At 41.5% G+C, this 18,101-nt stretch overlaps 1 non-coding gene across 1 annotated transcript; it reads left to right on the forward strand.

The window, feature by feature from the left end:
• The first annotated feature begins 15,694 nt into the window (after positions 1-15,694).
• Positions 15,695-15,769, forward strand: TRNAA-UGC (transfer RNA alanine (anticodon UGC)). Its single transcript has one exon. It is a non-coding gene; the product is annotated as a tRNA-Ala (tRNA).
• Positions 15,770-18,101: the final 2,332 nt, after the last annotated feature.

Here is an 18,101-nt window from a genome sequence, read left to right on the forward strand (position 1 = left end):
GTACCAACTCGGGATTTGCCTGGAGGAGAAGTGGAAACCATGGAAAACCACTTCCAGGATTGCTGAGGTGGGAATCAAACCCACCTCTACTCAGTTGACCTCCCGAGGCTGAGTGGACCCGTTCCAGCTCTCGTACCACTTTCCAAATTTCGTGGCAGAGCCGGGAATCGAACCCGGGCCTCCGGGGCTGGCAGCTAATCACACTAACCATTACACCACAGAGGCGGACTCATTTTGTTTTGACAGGGTTTTAAGGCTGGATGTGCTTCCTGATGTTACGTGATTTTTGATAGGACATTCTCAAGCCAAGACCGACGCAGATTCCAACCTTAGACTTCTGGGTGTGAACCCAGAACCTACGACACTGGGCTAATCACACCTCTCTAAAGTACTACTGTGTTGAGGAGGCTTTAATTTCATCTCTTGATTTTATTTAATGCGATCCGAGATTGGGAGAGCAGAACGTTCATCCACTCATGCATCCATGCATGAATACAATCCAAAAGGCAATTAATTAATTCTCTCACTCGTTCATTCATTCGTAATTGATTCATTCAAACAGTCATTCAGTTCATTCGTAACATCTACTGTAAGCTAAGGATAACACTGTTAAGACTCATGACACAGATAAATACTTGCTCTAACACAAATTAATAGGGAGTAAGGTACATTTTGTCTTAGACTATATAACAACGCTAACGTCTGTTATATTTAAGGTAGTAATAGACAAATTAACTGCGACAAAATCATACATGTAACAAAATAATTTGGACTGCAATAAATGATACTCTCTCACAGTTCCTGGTGATCCGGAAATAGGGGAAGGGTGTATTCTATTCTATTTAATTTGATCTACTCTATCTACCCAGACCATCGATTAAAATCTAACATACAATATCTTCGAAACCGAAAATAAATATACACCGTATGCTTTTGTAAACAGCATTTCCAATCTTCTTCGTTTGCGTCTCCTCATAGAAGGTTTTTCCTATTTTGAGTTTCCTATATCAGTGTTAGCGTATCGTACATGTCGAACCACTGTCAGTACTATCATCCACCCACATCCTCGGTTCCCATCCATATTGCCTCCTAGATCAGTTGTATCACGCTGTATTTGTCATTTCGGAAGATGAGACAGAAATAGGCTGCTTCCTTGCGGTTGGCGAGGTCCAGTTTTCACAGTCATATCAATCAATCAATCAATCAATCAATCAATCAATCAATCAATCAATCAATCAATCAATCAATCAATCAATCAATCAATCAATCAATCAATCAATCAATCAATCAATCAACCAATCAATCAATCAATCAATCAATCAATCAATCAATCAATCAATCAATCAATCAATCAATCAATCAATCAATCAATCAATCAATCAATCAATCAATCAATCAATCAATCAATCAATCAATCAATCAATCAATCAATCAATCAATGAACATCATTTATCTGCAATAAGAACTGTCACCCAGTTGGCAGATTCCCTATCAGTTGTTTACCTAGTCTTTTCTTATACTAGTAAATGTACCCGTGCTCCGCTACGGTATTCTACTTTGTATACCGAATTCTGCGTAAATTACTGTAGAGACAGTGAGTAAGATTATATTAAATTCCATGTCTCTTAGCGATATTGGAGGAACAAAACTGGGAGGATGTCATACTTTGTTTCCGATATAAGGTAGGCACTGGAGTAGTTTTGTTGATAATGGCAGGCCACATTTCCTACTCCCAATCAGAATCGAGTTCGGGAATTTCTATCATAATGGTAGGCTCACTTGGCAACAGCCATTCACCGTAGAGGTGGAGAGTTTTAATTTTAAAGACAGGTCCCTTCTCCTAATGCCAGTCACAGTCGAGTAGGAAATATTTGATTATAATCGAGATATGCAGCGCTATCTAACGTGTCAACAATCGAGACACTACAATAAGTCATAGGACCAAAGTTGTAGATCTCTCCAAATTGAACGGCGGTTGTGCCATCTGTTTTGTGATACGACTTACCTTTAGTCACCAACTACCCCGAAACGAAGGTCTGCACCGTCATTAAAAATGCATCCATATTTCGATATTTTCCGGGGCCAAAAGTTATTCATTTGAATACCTTGGAAATTTTCCTCAAAGAAAAGAGTGTCCAGGTTTCAGGATTAGCACTCGCGTACATACGGAGTGATTAAGGAAGAAAGTAATACAGTTAAGAAAGTTGAAATTAATAGAAAAATTGAGGACAGCGGGATAGGACATAATACGTAAATACCAAATGGATGAGTTAGAAAATAAAATGTCCATCAGTAAATTGTGACGGTATGAGTTACGGATATAAGGAGGTGGTAACAGAGTAGAAGTAAGTGAAATAATGAGCTACACTCCACTCTACTGTTCAAATATTAACAACACCCCTTACTGCTCTTCGAGGACGACTGTAAACTCCAACGGTATTCCGCCAATATCCTGCAGAAAGGCCGATTGACGTCTCTCTTGCTTTCTACCCAAGGAACAACCACGAGTGTACAGGAATGATGACGAAAATAGCAATACGTTAGTTCGCTGCTGGCGAGCAGGCAGAGACATTGCCATGGTAACCTGTAGGTTCATTCTCAGTCTGTCGAGCATTCAATGCAGAGAATGAGACCCGCAGAAAATAGTAATTTTCTCCGTCATTTGAAGAGTAAGCGAAATTAAGTACATAACAAAAGTTAAAAAAAACATTTAAACTCTTTAGGTGCTTTTCAATCGTGAAAATACCAGCGTTTCGCTCCAGTGCAGCAGTGGGCTCATCACTTGGATTGCTACACCTTTCGAAGACGCCGGCGGCTAGTGCGCCGTTGAGACACCACTGCAAGTCTCCCCTAGTGCACCGTCACTGCATTGTCCTACATAAGAGGCTTGTTTCGCCGTGATGGTGGAACAATCAGACAAACAGACACGAAAAATAAAAATACTGATACGGTCTTGAATTGACCTAAAAGTGATAAATATCTGAAAAATTGAAAGAAACGAAATTAAAAACAGCGGTCCCCCTACAACTTTGTTTATATAGATAAGCATGGACACGTTTATAAGTGCAGACCTTTATTTCGAGAGTTACTGTTTTTATACTGTACTACATATTCACAAACAGATTCCACCATCAGACGCCACTCTTAGTGTTCTATATGGTCGGTCCTATGACATTTTCACGTATCTCTTATATTTATGGGTTAGATTCAGTTAGAATTATTGAAGGGGTGAAATTTGGGTACAGGTTTCACACATTTTATTTTTTGGTACAAATATGACAGCTGGAATCGCAACATTTGGCTAACATATTGCCACTGGTCGTGTCAATGTGCATGCAGAATGCAATGATTCTATCTCTCCTATAAGTGTGTCAAACGATTACATTTACGTGTAAATAGTAAAAAATTAACTTGAAATCGAGAAATGCAACTCTATTTAACGTATAAGGGGTAGAGGTACTACAAAAAGTCACAGGACAAAAGTTGTAGATCTCTCCAAATTGAAAGGCCATATTGTGTTATCTGATTTGTGATAAGACTTACCGTTTAGCCACCAATTATCCCGAACCGGAGGTCTGCACTTTCACTAAAATTGCCTCCATATTTCGATATTTACGGGTCTAAAAGTTATACATTTGAACAGGTTAGAATTTTTGCTCAAAGAAAAAAGTGTCCAGGTTTCGGGATTATCACTCGAATACACATGGAGTAATTAAGGAAGAAAGTAATACAGTTAAGAATACTGAAATTTATAGAAAATAGGATTATAATTGAGGACAGCCGGATAGGACATAATATCAAGTGGATGTACTTGAAAATAAAATATCCATCCATAAATTGTGATGGTATGAGTTACGGATATAAAAAAGCGGTAACAGAGGAGAAATTTAGGCGCAGGGATTCTTAGGTAAACAGATAAGAAGATGACTTATGGTGTTATTACTTAAGCCTAAAGAGGCAAGGCAGAATCAAGAAATTAAATCGGAAAATAGAAGTAGAAGAGAAATGCAGTAAAAATTATTTCAAATGCCAGAAAACACCTTATGGTGTGAAATAATGGGCTACACTCCGCTGTACTGATCAAATAGTGGCAACGTCACTTAGTGCTATTCAAGGACGAATGTAACCTCCAAAGGTATCCCGCCAATACCCCGCAGAATAGTCGATTGACGTCTCTCCTGTTTAAACACAAGTAACAACTACGAGTTACAGGAATGATGACGAAAATGGCATTACGTTACTTCCCTGTTGGCAGGCAGTCAAAGACGCTGCCATGGCAACCTGTAGGTTTGTTGTCGTTCCGTCGGGCACTCAAAGCAGAGCACGAGACCCGCAGAATATAGTAATTTTCTCCGTAATTTCAAGAGTAAGCGAAATTATATATATACATAACAACAGTTGTTTATATTGAAGGGACGTTTCTCATATAGTCCACGGATTTTACAGAAAATCAATTGTATGAGAGAAAATGGAAGGAAGCTGTTGTGGTTTTCCTATAAACTCCCGTCTATTCAGAGATTTTTCAGTCATAAGTTTATGCATATCAAAAGCTTCCACGGAATAGTATATTCTAAATGTAAGGGTTGGTTGAGACCTGTCCAGCCGTTTCGCCGTTATGGTGGATTAAACAATCAGACACATAAAAACCACTGATACAGTCTTGAGTTGATCTTAAACGGATAAATATCTGAAAAATTGGGAAAAGGAATGTATTTACAGAGAGCAGACTACCTACTACTTTATTTATATAGATAACTTCAAAGAACATGGAAATTTATGGAACATTTCCTTTGATAAATTATTCGAATTCCTTATTCCTCTCCCTATACATTAAATAAATATTTGCCCCATTTGTCCTCTTGGATTCCTTTTTGAGCTTTAGCTTCACTAATGCTTATTTCTCTACTAGGAGGACTATAATTCTTCGCCATATCTACGTTAACAGCTTGTAACATACCACTTAGCCGAGCAGCTCGTCTCCTTACTTACAAGTCTTCCCATGCTAAAGTTTGTAACAATTTCGTAACACTACTCTTTTGTCAGAAATTGCCCATAAAAATTCGTGCTGCTTTCCTTTGGTTGTTTTCCATTTCTCCTGTTGTTCTCAGTAATTCTGGTGTGGGTTCAATACACTAGAACCATATTCTAATTGAGGTCAGGAACTTACATGTCCTCTCTTTTCTACCGTTACCACAACCTCTAAGTACCTTCATAAACATACGAAGAGACCTGTGACCTCTGTTTACAACCTCATTAATGTGATTACTCCAATGAAGAACTTTCTTTATGTTGACACCTACGTAGTGTGAGGGTTAAGGCTTCACATGGTTTCCCGGTTCAGCGGTGCATCTTCTCTTTCCTGACGTGGTCTACTCATCGGATTTTGAGCACTCTACGATACATCAACATTTCAGAGGCCTGGAGCTGGTTTATTAACGATGCCTTTCGTGTGCCTCCTTCCACACTGCAAACCAGCTCTGGTAACACATAGCACTTCACGACACAGCAACGAGTTTAGAATTCGAAGTCATGGTTTACAGGAAACGTTTTATTTTCGGAAGCACACTTCACGCAATGCCATTTCTAGTCTCGATCTCTACACCCGGACCGTATTCCTGTCTCAGGCAGCATCCTAGGTACTGTAACGGTTCAAATCCCGTTACAAGATGATATCTGTATTTTTATTATTTTATTATTTTATCTGTATTATTATTATTATTATTACTATGTCAGTATTATTATTATTTTATCTGTGATATTGTTACTATTATTGTAATTATCAGTCTTATTTAATTCGATTTTGCAATTGCCTGTTGCTTGCAAGATTGTACTTAGATGTATGCATATATACGTATGTGTAGATTATCATTAAACACCTGTACAGTGAGAATTGTTGTATATATCAGAGATTGGAAGTGACGTTGTTATATTGCTAGACCACTGGCGATTCTGCCAAGTCATCGCCACTCCATGGCTACGTTATCGTATTTATTTAGCAATGCGCGCACGGACTCAGTCGCCGCGGGGCTATTTCACCACTGTATGTAATATCTGTCGCGTAGGTGGGAGTATGTCATTGTTATTTCTGGAGATTACGTAGTTGTGTCAACCAACGTCTATATAAGGTGGGTCCATATTGTAGCGTGAGTCATTACTTATACGGATGCAGTACAGTGAAGTAGTCTACTAGATCAAGAGGCCTTAGGTGGTCAGTCAACCAGTGTGAACGAGAGATGGTGAAGACTCAGTGAGCCAATATTGGTCATTGAGAGAGTGAGACCAAATGGTTGGTCCGTCACTTAGTGGAAGACGCGGACGCAAGGCTTACCAAGGAGTCAGAGAGGGCAACCCTGGACCTGCCAAGAGGTCATACCATATTGACTTACAAAGAAGTCAGATGATATGGAGAAGAAGCAGTCGCAAGGATGTACCACCACGTTAGGCGTGACACATCTACAGTAAACACCAGAGCAATGGATTACGTCGTAATTACACTCAAAGTGTTGAAGGTACAGTCAAGTGAATCAGTGAGGGAAATATTTCGTATAAATTGTTAAATGTCCGGTCAAGAAGAATTCAAATTCATGCCTAGTTTCTCTCAGTTGCAATGTCATAATTTCATATTCTCATCTGTTTTATCGCAACAAGACTCACTATTTTTTGATATATTATTTAAAGAATACATATTGTTCTATCAAACGAATTCATAGTTTTATTTCAAGGAAAGTAAAATATCTTAACCTCAAAATTAATGGGAAAACCGAACGCCAATCTCCTTTTCCCAGAACTTATATGGTATGTTGTCAAAAGTAAGCTTATTACCCCACACCTTAGAGATAGTCAAGAGTCTCATTCTATTATTGCTGTACTGAGTGACAGCTGGCGCCCTTCAAATAACGTATGTGTAAGTAAGCAGGTAACAAGTAGGTGTGAGTACAAGGTTCGACGAGTGTGTATTTTATTTAATGAAAGTTAATTTTTATAATTTCCATTTTAAATGCAGATATTCAGATCTATATGTTTGTAAATTTAGTCAGACAGTTAGGAAGTTCACAGTACCTAAATTGTGACACCCATTCAATGGTTTTTATGTCCAGTGTAATAACAGCGTTGATGATTGTCTACTAGCTGATTACCATGAACTTTCATTTCTGAATGTTTATTTTAAAGCCAAAGCACCTTCCTTATTTCACTGATTGTCAGCCAGTATCACGATGCCATCTGCATAGAAGATGATTTGCTTCCTATTGATCGTAATTCTTTTATCAACTTCGCATAGAGCAGTTCCAAAACATGGCCTCACAGAATAAATTAAAGAGAATTACGAAGAGTATACAACTTTGCCTTACATCTTTTTGTATCGAGATCTCTTACGTAACGTGGTCTGCAGTTTTGATATGGGCTGTTGGGTTCCAATATAACTTCTTGATAGTGTTCAAATCTTTACTTCACCCTCAAGAACAATATGATTAACCCGAGGTAACGTTATCAATGAAGCAAGCAAAGACAGGTTTTTTGTTGGTCGAGACATTTTTGAACTAAAACATTGATAGTTCGTTTGTTAGCCATAACTGGGTTTCACTGAAGTATTCCCCTATTTTCTCCATAATCGGGAGTGTAAAGTTCTTTAAGACACGTTCAAACCATTAGCAGTTCCAATACTGCATGGAAATGAAATGGCGTATGGTTTTTAGTGCCGGGAGTGTCCGAGGAAAAGCTCGGCTCGCCAAATGCAGGTCTTTTCATTTGACTCCCGTAGGCGACCTGCGCGTCGTGATGATGATGACGATGATGATGATGAAATGGTTATGAAGCCGACACATACACCCAGCTCCCGTGTCTGCGAAATTAACCAATTATGGTTAAAATTTCCGACGCCGCCGGGAATCGAACCCGGGGCTCTTGTGACCAAAGACCAGCGCGCTAACCATTTAGCCATGGAGCCGGACACTGCATTGGTCAGAAGGAGGAACTTTTAATACTAGGAAGGAAATTAGAAGTTTCATCTGGTGGAATGTTTCAAGGTCCGCCTCTGTGGTGTAGTGGTTAGTGTGATTAGCTGCCACGCCCAGAGACCCGGGTTCGATTCCCGGCTCTGCCACGAAATTTGAAAAGTGGTACGAGGGCTTGAACGGGGTCCACTCAGCCTCAGGAGGTCAACTGAGTAGAGAGGAGTTCGATTCCCTCCTCAGCCATCCTGGAAGTGGTTTTCCGCGGTTTCCCGCTTCTTCTCCAGGCAAATGTCGGGATTGTACCTAACTTAAGGCCACGGCCGCTTCCTTCCCTCTTCCTTGTCTATCCCTTCCAAACTTCCCATCCCCCCACAAGACCCCTGTTCAGCATAGCAGGTGAGGCCGCCTGGGCGAGGTACTGGTCATCCTCCCTAGTTGTATCCCCGGAACCAGAGTCTGAAGCTCCAGGACACTGCCCTTGAGGTGGTAGAGGTTGGATCCCTCGCTGAGTCCGAGGGAAAAACTGACCCTGGAGGATAAACAGATTAGGAGCGAACGAATGGAATGTTTCTAGAACATAGTATACTGTGCATATTCTCCAACGATGGTAATACACTCAGAGAAGTATAATTAAATTAATGACTACAAAATTTTCAAGAGCGCATTGTACTGTATGTGCTCAGCACGACCTAATGAGTTCATTTCAAATAATTAAATTAGCTATACTAGTATTTTCCGGGCTTGTGCTTTTGACGTATAGTACTGTACGTCTGTAGCCGGTCAGCGTTTTAAAAAAACATAGACAATTTAATATTTTAAAATAATTTCTAGGTGTCATGCGACGAAAATGCTCTTTTACTTGTACAGAGGAAGAACCAATGTACCTAGCAATAAGAATCTGATCTTAATATGACATCATGAGGTCATAAAACAGGCCCTCCATACTGAGGTACTAAAATCACCGTGCCACCTGGCAGACAATTAGTAATGCTCTGGACACCGCCAGCCGGCCCCGTGGTGTAGGGGTAGCGTGTCCGCCTCTTACACGGAGACCCGGGTTCGATTCCCGGCCAGGTCAGGGGTATTTACCTGGACCTAAGGGCTGGTTCGAGGTCCACTCAGCCTACGTGATTAGAATTGAGGAGCTATCTGACGCTGAGATGGCGGCCCCAGTCTTGAATGCCAAGAATAACGGCCGAGGGGATTCGTCGTGCTGACCACACGACACCTCGTAATCTGCAGGCCTTCGGGCTGAGCAGCGGTCGCTTGGGAGACCAAAGCCCTTCAAGGGTTGTAGTACCATGGCGTTTTGTTTTGTTTGGTTTGTTTTTTTCTGGACTCCGCCAGAAGAATGAATGCTGGTACAAAAAGTTGTGAATAATACTGCAGAAGGGTTTTCGTGGAGATAAAAGATGAAGTACAAACAGAATCACTAATGGATTCATATTAGACATATGGTGGAGTATGAATTACCTTAGAAACCAATGTGCTTAACAGAGAATGCTTTGAGAAACTGATCTGAAGTTAAGTGAGGAAGATGGACAAATACGCCAAGTCATAAAGCTAGTACCAAACAAAGGATTAGGCCTACGTAGGTCGCATACGAGTCTATAAGGAAAATATATGGAACAGACTGTGTATTCTTGCGAAGATGTAGTGGTAAACAATGTATAATCACTAGATTGCGTGCCAAAAGTCTGGATTCAATTACAAACTTTAGACATTGATCAGACCCCTTGGTGCTATTCGACAGGAGAAGGGTATATGCCGCCATGAGATTTCACACTCTCCCTTCTTAGTATCGTATATCACGTCATTCGTTTAATCTCATTCACTGCCCTGATGAGGATGACGTCAGCCCAAGCATCCGGCCGCAAAAATTCGCTACGAAGGTCTATCTCATTTCATAGTAGAAAAACGGGACAAGGGTTGGACACAACAAGATAGAGGCTCATTCCTTCATATATGTAACCTCCGTTTTGCAATTCTTACAAATGAGGTGAAACTTAGTGATCTAACCTTCGTTGCAATAACTGAGATAAATTTATAGAATCATCGTAGAATTATCAAGTATTAAGTAAGTATCAAACACACATTCTTAAGACAGCTTATCTAGTGTGACATTTAATAGATTTCGGATTTATAGTTCAAAAATCTCATTTCATTAGGACAAATATACTACTAAGATTGGTAAGCAAATATTATTTTTTTAAATTAAGTTTAGTTAATATCGATTGTCTCTAGAAATAGCTCAAGAGTAACGAGAATATCAAGGCTTTTAAGCGCTTGCCATAGAGTTATGTATTCCGAGAACAAATAGGTTTGGATCTCAATAACGGAAATTCTTACCAGTGATTCCTTGATTTTTCCTAGCAAATGCTGGAACAGTGTTTGCCTAATAGGTTTCTGATCCTAAGTTCTCACTTCTGTGCCCGAACTCCCTCTGTTCCTCGTTTTAAATATTGTAATCAAATGTGCTTTACTCTGACGCACGCCGAGTTTTACTTATGGACTAGCTCCCCGCTCGTTCACCGCGCGAGAGAAGGAGATGGCGCGGTATGCCATGACATGATTATTTCTTCCACATACGTCACACTCCTCGCCAAACACAAGTCTCAATAAATATACGTCTCGAACTTTTTTGCTCGGCCGGGTGGCCCTCACCTTTAATTGCTACCCCGCCGACTCTAATAAAACATATAGGCAGACGCCTCGTTGGCAGTTGCCTCCCCTACAACCATGTCATACTGCCTCATCCCCGGCGTGGATCTCGCCGTCCCTGAAGAGGACATTTACCATGACCAACTAGTAGCTGACGTCCCGGCTGTTAATGCCTACAGACTGTTCGATGGCCGCACTTCTATGCCAACATCGCACGTCCTAGCACACCTTCCAGGGGACCAAGACCAGCGCCACCTCTTCGCCTCCGGAGCTACAATACACAACAAAACCTACGCAGTGGTGCCACCTCCGTCGTCCGTCCTCGACCACCTAGCTGTAGACACCCTACATATTCCCATCCTCCATGAGCCTCCATCCCGGACAACGCCCCTGACATCACCTTCCTTCTCATCAACTACCACCACTACAACCATCACGACGTCCGCTTGTACCCCTTCCTCAATTTTAGTCACTCATCGCCCATCATTTCAGCATCCCTCCCGAATTTCTCGCCCCGCCCACTCCAGCAATCCCCCACCACCACGCAGGAAGTGACCGATGTTGCTCCGCCAACACCGATACAGCAGCCATCACCACCTCTCCATGCCAGGTTCAGCTCTGCCCTACGGGTAATAGCACCCGACATCCCGGAAATAGACACACTGCAGGAACTACGAACAGCTGGCGTCCCCGTCCGACGTGCCATCGCATACGCAGCGCCCACGGTCCAACATACATGGTGCGACTCCAACTACCTACTGCTAACAACGTCAACCAGCTCATCAGCTCCGGAGCTCAAGTCCAGGGACATTACCACAGAGTGGAACCCTCCCATTCTCCACCCCAACCTATCCGCCGTCCCCCTGAAAATGCACACCGTCGCCCCCGGCCAGCCCCTCCACCCGCTCAGCCATATTCACAAGTCTGCCACCCAGGTTTTATTCCCCCCACCACCCCTACCTACATATGACCCCCTTCGCCTTCTTATCACCTCCCTATACAACTTCACAGCCACTCTCCATCTTCTCACCCTACATCTACACCCAAGAACCCCCTTCTGACCTTCCTAGACCATCCTAAACTACATCTCCCCTTCTCAGCCTATTAATACCCACCAACATGTATTGGAACTTATATTTGTATATGTACCGGTACTTGTACTGCCTTTGTATTTGTATCTGTATATGTAACTGTATCTCACTTCACAATAAAGCACAGAACTACACCCCCTTAGCCAAGAGGCCACATCTTCGGATCTCCTTTAATATATCCTCCTTTACCCATCTCCTTATGCTATCACTTCTCCACTTCTCGTGGCCAGAGAGATGGTGTCACCCTGTAGGCGGCCCGCCCCTTCTCGTAGGGAAGGGGAATGAAAACATCCCCCTAGGTCCTTATTTCTTCCCTGGCAACGGCCCATGTTCTGTACGCGTTAGCTAGTTGAGCTTGTACAGTCGTATTCCAGTTCTTCCCAGGTTTGTGTGTATTTTGATTTAAGTCTGCAATTATTCAAGAAAGTGTAAGATATGTATTTATTCAATTACAGGTGGCCGTTCTGTTATTATTACAAGATGGCTAGAACGTCTGCGATATATGTTTGAACTCACCCTGTTGGCGGCGGCATTCACTCCAGCATGTCCCCGACCAGCATAATTGCATGTATACTGTAAGTCGAAGCGGTGTTTACAATAAGATTGTATAGTTTTTTGTATGAAGCTACAAATAATATATATCCGAGTATTTTCTTCTACTAGTTACTTTACGTCGCACCGGCACATATAGGTCTTACGGAGACGATGAGATAGGAAAGGGAAAATGGGATAACCACGAGAAACTATCTTCAGGGCTACCAACAGTGGGGTTCGAACCCACTATCTCTAGAATACTGGATACTGGTCGCACTGAAGCTACTGCTGCTATCGAATTCGGTGTATCCCAGTATCATTTCGTTAACAAAGGGTATTGTGGCTCGTGCCTACACAATGGAAAATTGTATCTTTATGTACGATTCATGTTTGTTACCTCAGTCAGCTCGTGAAGTAAAAAGACGGTATTTTGTAAAGACAACACCAATAAAGCATCGTACGGGGAAGAATCCTTCGCCTAGATGATGGAAGTTTTAAAATTCAAGGGTAAAGATACTAAGCAAAGTATCTCAATTTTTCACAAGACTTTCTGCAATATAAAACTCCAAAGCCTCTCTTGATGAGGGACTCGGTAAATATCCTACGAGTTGACAGCCTTGGGTGGTCAATTAGACGAACTGTGGCTTGATACCCAAGAAATAAGATCCAGCGGCCTATTCAACGAGAAAAGGTGAGGCCTCCCACGATGAAGTATGCAGTCACTGTCATGAGCCAGATGAAGAGTGTAGGCAGTTTATAGGTCCCGTGCAGGTGTGACTCTTGCTACCTGCTGCGAATAGGATAGCGCCCATGTTGACTTATTCATGTGCCGTGAACAATGTGAAGCACAGCTGTGAGACGAGGAATATCATTAGAACTCTTCATAAATGAAAATGTGTGGGCTACAGGGTTCATTCGCTTACCAGTCCGGAGTACCTAATTCCCAATCAATTCGGGAGCTGCTTATTCGATAACCGAATGTTTTGTGTAGTCTAACCAACAGAATGTGTACATTCAGTAAGTATAATTTGTAAACTGAACTCGATGGCTTGACAAAAATAACTTGGTGACAAAGAAATGCAAAACTCATATACAAACATATTTCCACCGAATTTTTCAAAATATTAATTATTTAATTAATGTTAACCTGGGGGAAAGTCCACAAACACGACCGAAAGACGGGTAAAGTTGCAGCAGCAGCAGCAGCAGCAGCAGCAGCAGCAGAAGAAGAAGAAGAAGAAGAAGAAGGAGGAGAAGAAGAATCAATCTGTGTTTATTTGTGCAAATTCATACTTGCTAACTCTGAGGACGAAGTGATCAGATCTTGGAAGCTTTACTGTTGAGAGTTCTTGATTTCTACTGTGAGCATAATATTCATCCCAATATTTTCCAAATTTTCTCCTAGAATTCTACTTCAATTCCCAGCGCATGTATGGTGGATCCTAATAACAGTAACATAGTAACGTAGACTTTCTGAAGAGTTACGCGTATTATCACGTAACAATATAATTTATCTCCTAGATCTTAAAATAGAAGAGAAGGGAAAGGAGGATAATAATAATAATAAGAAGAAAAACGAAAATATCATCAAAAATAACAATGTATCTTACTGAGAATATCAATTCTTTATTGAGCCTCCGTGGCTCAGACGGCAGCGCGTCGGCCTCTCACCGCTGGATACCGTGGTTCAAATCCCGGTGACTCCATGTGAGATTTGTGCTGGACAAAGCGGAGGCGCGACAGGTTTTTCTCGGGGTACGCCGGTTTTCCCTGTCATCTTTCATTCCAGCAACCTTCTCCATTATCAGTTCATAGCATTTATCACTCATTAATAAATCACCTTGGGAGTGGCGACCCCATTGTAATCACAGCATATATATGTTTCATTCATTACATCCCTGACCCGGTCAATGACTGGAAAACAATACACATATTTATAAGAATGATAAGGGTAAATGTTTTCAGATTTTTATTTTATACTTAAGTGTTTTTTAACTCACTAAGAACATAGTTTCCATACTGTGCAACCTGTCATGACATCTTCTTGAGGTTTGAATTTAGGTCCTGAACTTGGCAGTAGTGAGTGTATCTTTCTTCATGCTTACCTCACCCGCTCTAACAGTAATTTACTAAAGCTGGATTTTTTTGTAAAAATTAAATATGATCCTTGGGCACCTTTTACATTTAGTTTCCGAACGTTAGTAAAGTCAACTTTACTTGTACCCTATATATCTAGTCAAGACGGACTAGAAAGTAAAATTCTCATTTTACAATGAGCATCGAGCACGTAAAATTAAGAATATAGATTAGAGCACATAGCCACTAATTCCAGAAAAAGAACTCACCGTTTGTGACCACTGCTTGTGTCCGACACGTTGACTGAACGGTCAGCGTACTGACCTTCTGTTCAGAGGGTCTCGGGTTCGATTCTCGGCCGGGTCGGGGATTTTAACCTTAATTGGTTAATTCCAATAGCACGGGGGATGGGTGTATGTGTTGTCTTCATCATCACTTCATCCTCATCATGACGCGTAGGTCGCCTACGGCTGTCAAATAGAAAGACCTGCACCTGGCGAGTCGAACCCGTCCTGGGATATCCCGGCGCTAAAAGCCATGCATTTCATTTCATACCACTGCTTGTCTCCCATTCTAACCATCCTTCATCTGTAGGCTATGAAAATTAGCTGTGTTCATTTCATAACGAGTATAGAAGAGTTTAACAGCTTGAATTTTCAAACTGGTGTTAGAGAATGGTCGAAACAAGTCGATTAGACGATCTAATGGCAACCTGGAATTCGATAAACAAAATGGTTTAAATGTTTGGTAGGTCTCACTACACGCCTGTGTGAAGGATTGCAAATTATTGGAAAGAGGGGTTTCATTTTTCGTTTCTTTTTTCTTCAGAATTTGTGGTAAATCGCACCGATACAGATAGGTCTGATGGCGACGATGGGATAGGAAAGGGTTAGGAGTGGGAAGGAATCGGTCGTAGCCTTTGCCTGGTGTGAAAATGAGAAACTATGGAAAACCACCTTCGGGTCTGCCGACAGTGGGGTTCGAACCCAGTACAGTATCACATGAATGCAGGCTCATAGCTGCGTGTCCATAACCGCACAGCCATCTCGTTCGATAGAGGGGTTACTATGTTAACAGCACAATGCGACTTTTATTTTTCTGCCTGACAATTTGATATGGGGTCTAAACTTTCGTAAATCTTCATGACCATGTGCTCCTATTCAAGAATTAAAACCGCCAGGTGACGCACTATTTCATACTACATCTGATTGCATTGGTATGTAGTGTACCTGCATAGTTGATCGCAGTGGAGCAGTCAATTCGCCGTATTCCTTCTGTTTCCAAAGTAACAGGTTAGACCATTGGTGAGTTCAGTGGTATTTAAAGACGATTAAAAGTGACAACCCTATATTATTCGTTCTTTTCCGCGCGGTGAAGGATGCCTATTTATTAGCTCAGTGGTAGAGCACTGGTCTTGCAAACCAGGGGTCGTGAGTTCAAACCTCACAGGAGGCAAAGTTATGCTGGCCCCGTGGTGTAGTGGTAGCGTGCCTGCCTCTCACCTGGAGGCCCCGGGTTCGATTTCCGGCTAGGTCAGGGATTTTTAGCTGGACCTGAGGGCTGGTTCGAGGTCCACTCAGCCTACGTGATTAGAATTGAGGAGCTATCTGACGGTGAGATAGCGGCCCCGGTCTAGAAAGCCAAGAATAACGGCCGAAAGGATTCGTCGTGCTGACCACACGACACCTCGTAATCTGCAGGCCTTCTGGCTGAGCAGCGGTCGCTTGGTAGGCCAAGGCCCTTCAAGGGCTGTAGTGTCATGGGGTTTGTTTTGGTTTGTTTGTTTGAAGGATGCCTATAGGAAAAAAAAATCCAACATCTTGTCCAACATCTTGCTGTCTATTCAAATCTATAGCAATTGAAGGGACATCGAACGATTATTATGATTCTTCTTCTTATCATTATTATTGTTTTGACATTCTAAGAAAGTTCACAAATTTTGGGGGAAGGTAAGTTTTATCGACTGTGATCATAAGTGAGTGTGAAACTGTTAGCATTCTTTCAGCGGTCCCTACGCGAAATTTTGAGTTTTTAATTTAGAACATGATATCTAATGTTTTAACATGGAAAATAATTACAACTACTGTATAAATTATTACTATTGCAAGGATAGAAACAAGAATACGAAAAAAAAGAATAAGAATTTTCCTAATTCCATAGTTCGAGTATAATGAAACTATAATTATCTACACATATAAATGTAAGAATCTGTATATCGTGCACAAATAAGTACTATATTGTACTGTATATAACCGTTTTGTATTTAGGAAGGAAATGGATGAGATCCCCTAAAAGAAGGCCTACTGTCCTGAAAAGTGGAAGGAGTAAGACAGAGAGCTATCGACATACAAAAATGTAACTACTAAAGGTCGGTCGAATGATAAAGAAAGATCATCTAGGAGAGAACAGCATGTGAATGCATGAATATTCTTCCCGACTTTGATCATTGTCACTTCTTCTTAAAATCACATCTTCACGTTCATTTTTATGAAAAATAGGCAGCATCGGTAAGAAGAAATCTCAAGTTAAGGGTGTAGAGGCTGAATCTCTTTCCTGGATTTGCTAGACGGCGAATCCAATTTGAAACGGCAAGTGATACGGCTGACAAAGTCTTCACACTGACCATGGGTTATACAAATTTCTGAACATTTCTAATTAATTTTAGTTTCTTTATTTATGTATTGCACACTAGAGGACTTAGTGTCCAGTGGCAACTATGTTACGTAAACTACAGTTAACATGGCGGTACTTATATCTGAACTATAATCTAATTTTATCTAATCACCTGTAATATTAATATAAAATGTCAACGTATTTTTCTAAAAACTTGTTTACAATTTGTATACGTCGCACCGACACAGATAGGTCTCATGGCGACAATGTGATAAGAAAGGCCTCGGGGAGGGAAGGAAGTGGCCGTGGCCTAAATTAAGGTACAGCCCCAACATTTGCCTGGTATGAAAATAGGAAACCACTGAAATTCATCTTCAGGGCTGCCGACAGTGGGGCTCGAACCCCGGATGTAAGAACACAGCTGCGCGCCCCTAACGCGCCAACTCGCCCAATTTTCTAAAAACTAAAGAGCCTTATATTAATATGGTGAAAAATCACATTACAAGTAAAAGGGCAAAAGAAATGAAGCAATTCACGTACAAACATAATATTATAGAACTTCGCCTTACAATACATAGTTCTTAGATTTCCCATATTTTTATGACTTCATACAATTGCGCGCGGAAGTTTAGTTAGAAACTCACGCATTGGCAGACTGAAGTCAAGGCCATTATTTTTCTGAAAACTACTGTTGAAAATCTTACAGAGCCTGTTCACCGGCAAGTTATCATGGACATAGGTCCTCGTTTTTTAATTTAAAAACGATATGATATTTCTGGAATTGAAACGAGGTGCGAGTAAATTTCAGAGAAGGTAATTCAGGATAATCAATAGCATAGTCCACCTCTGTGGTGTAGTGGTTAGCGTAATTAGCTGCCAGCCTTAGAGGCTCGGGTTCGATTTCCGGCACTGCCACGGAATTTGAAAAGTGGTACGAGGGCTGAAACGGGGTCCTCTCAGCCTCCGGATGTCAACTGAGTGGAGGAGAGTTCGATTCCCATCTCAACCATCCTCAAAATGGTTTTCCGTGGCTTCTCACTTCTCCTGCAGGCAAATGGTAAATAACTTAAGGCATCGGCCGCTTCCTTCCCTCTTCATTGTCTATCCCTTCCAAACTTCCCATCCTCACACAAGGACCCTGTTCAGCATAGTAGGTGGGGCCGCCTGGGTCACT

This window comes from Anabrus simplex, chromosome 1 (assembly GCF_040414725.1).
Source record: "Anabrus simplex isolate iqAnaSimp1 chromosome 1, ASM4041472v1, whole genome shotgun sequence".
Lineage (NCBI taxonomy): Eukaryota > Metazoa > Arthropoda > Insecta > Orthoptera > Tettigoniidae > Anabrus > Anabrus simplex.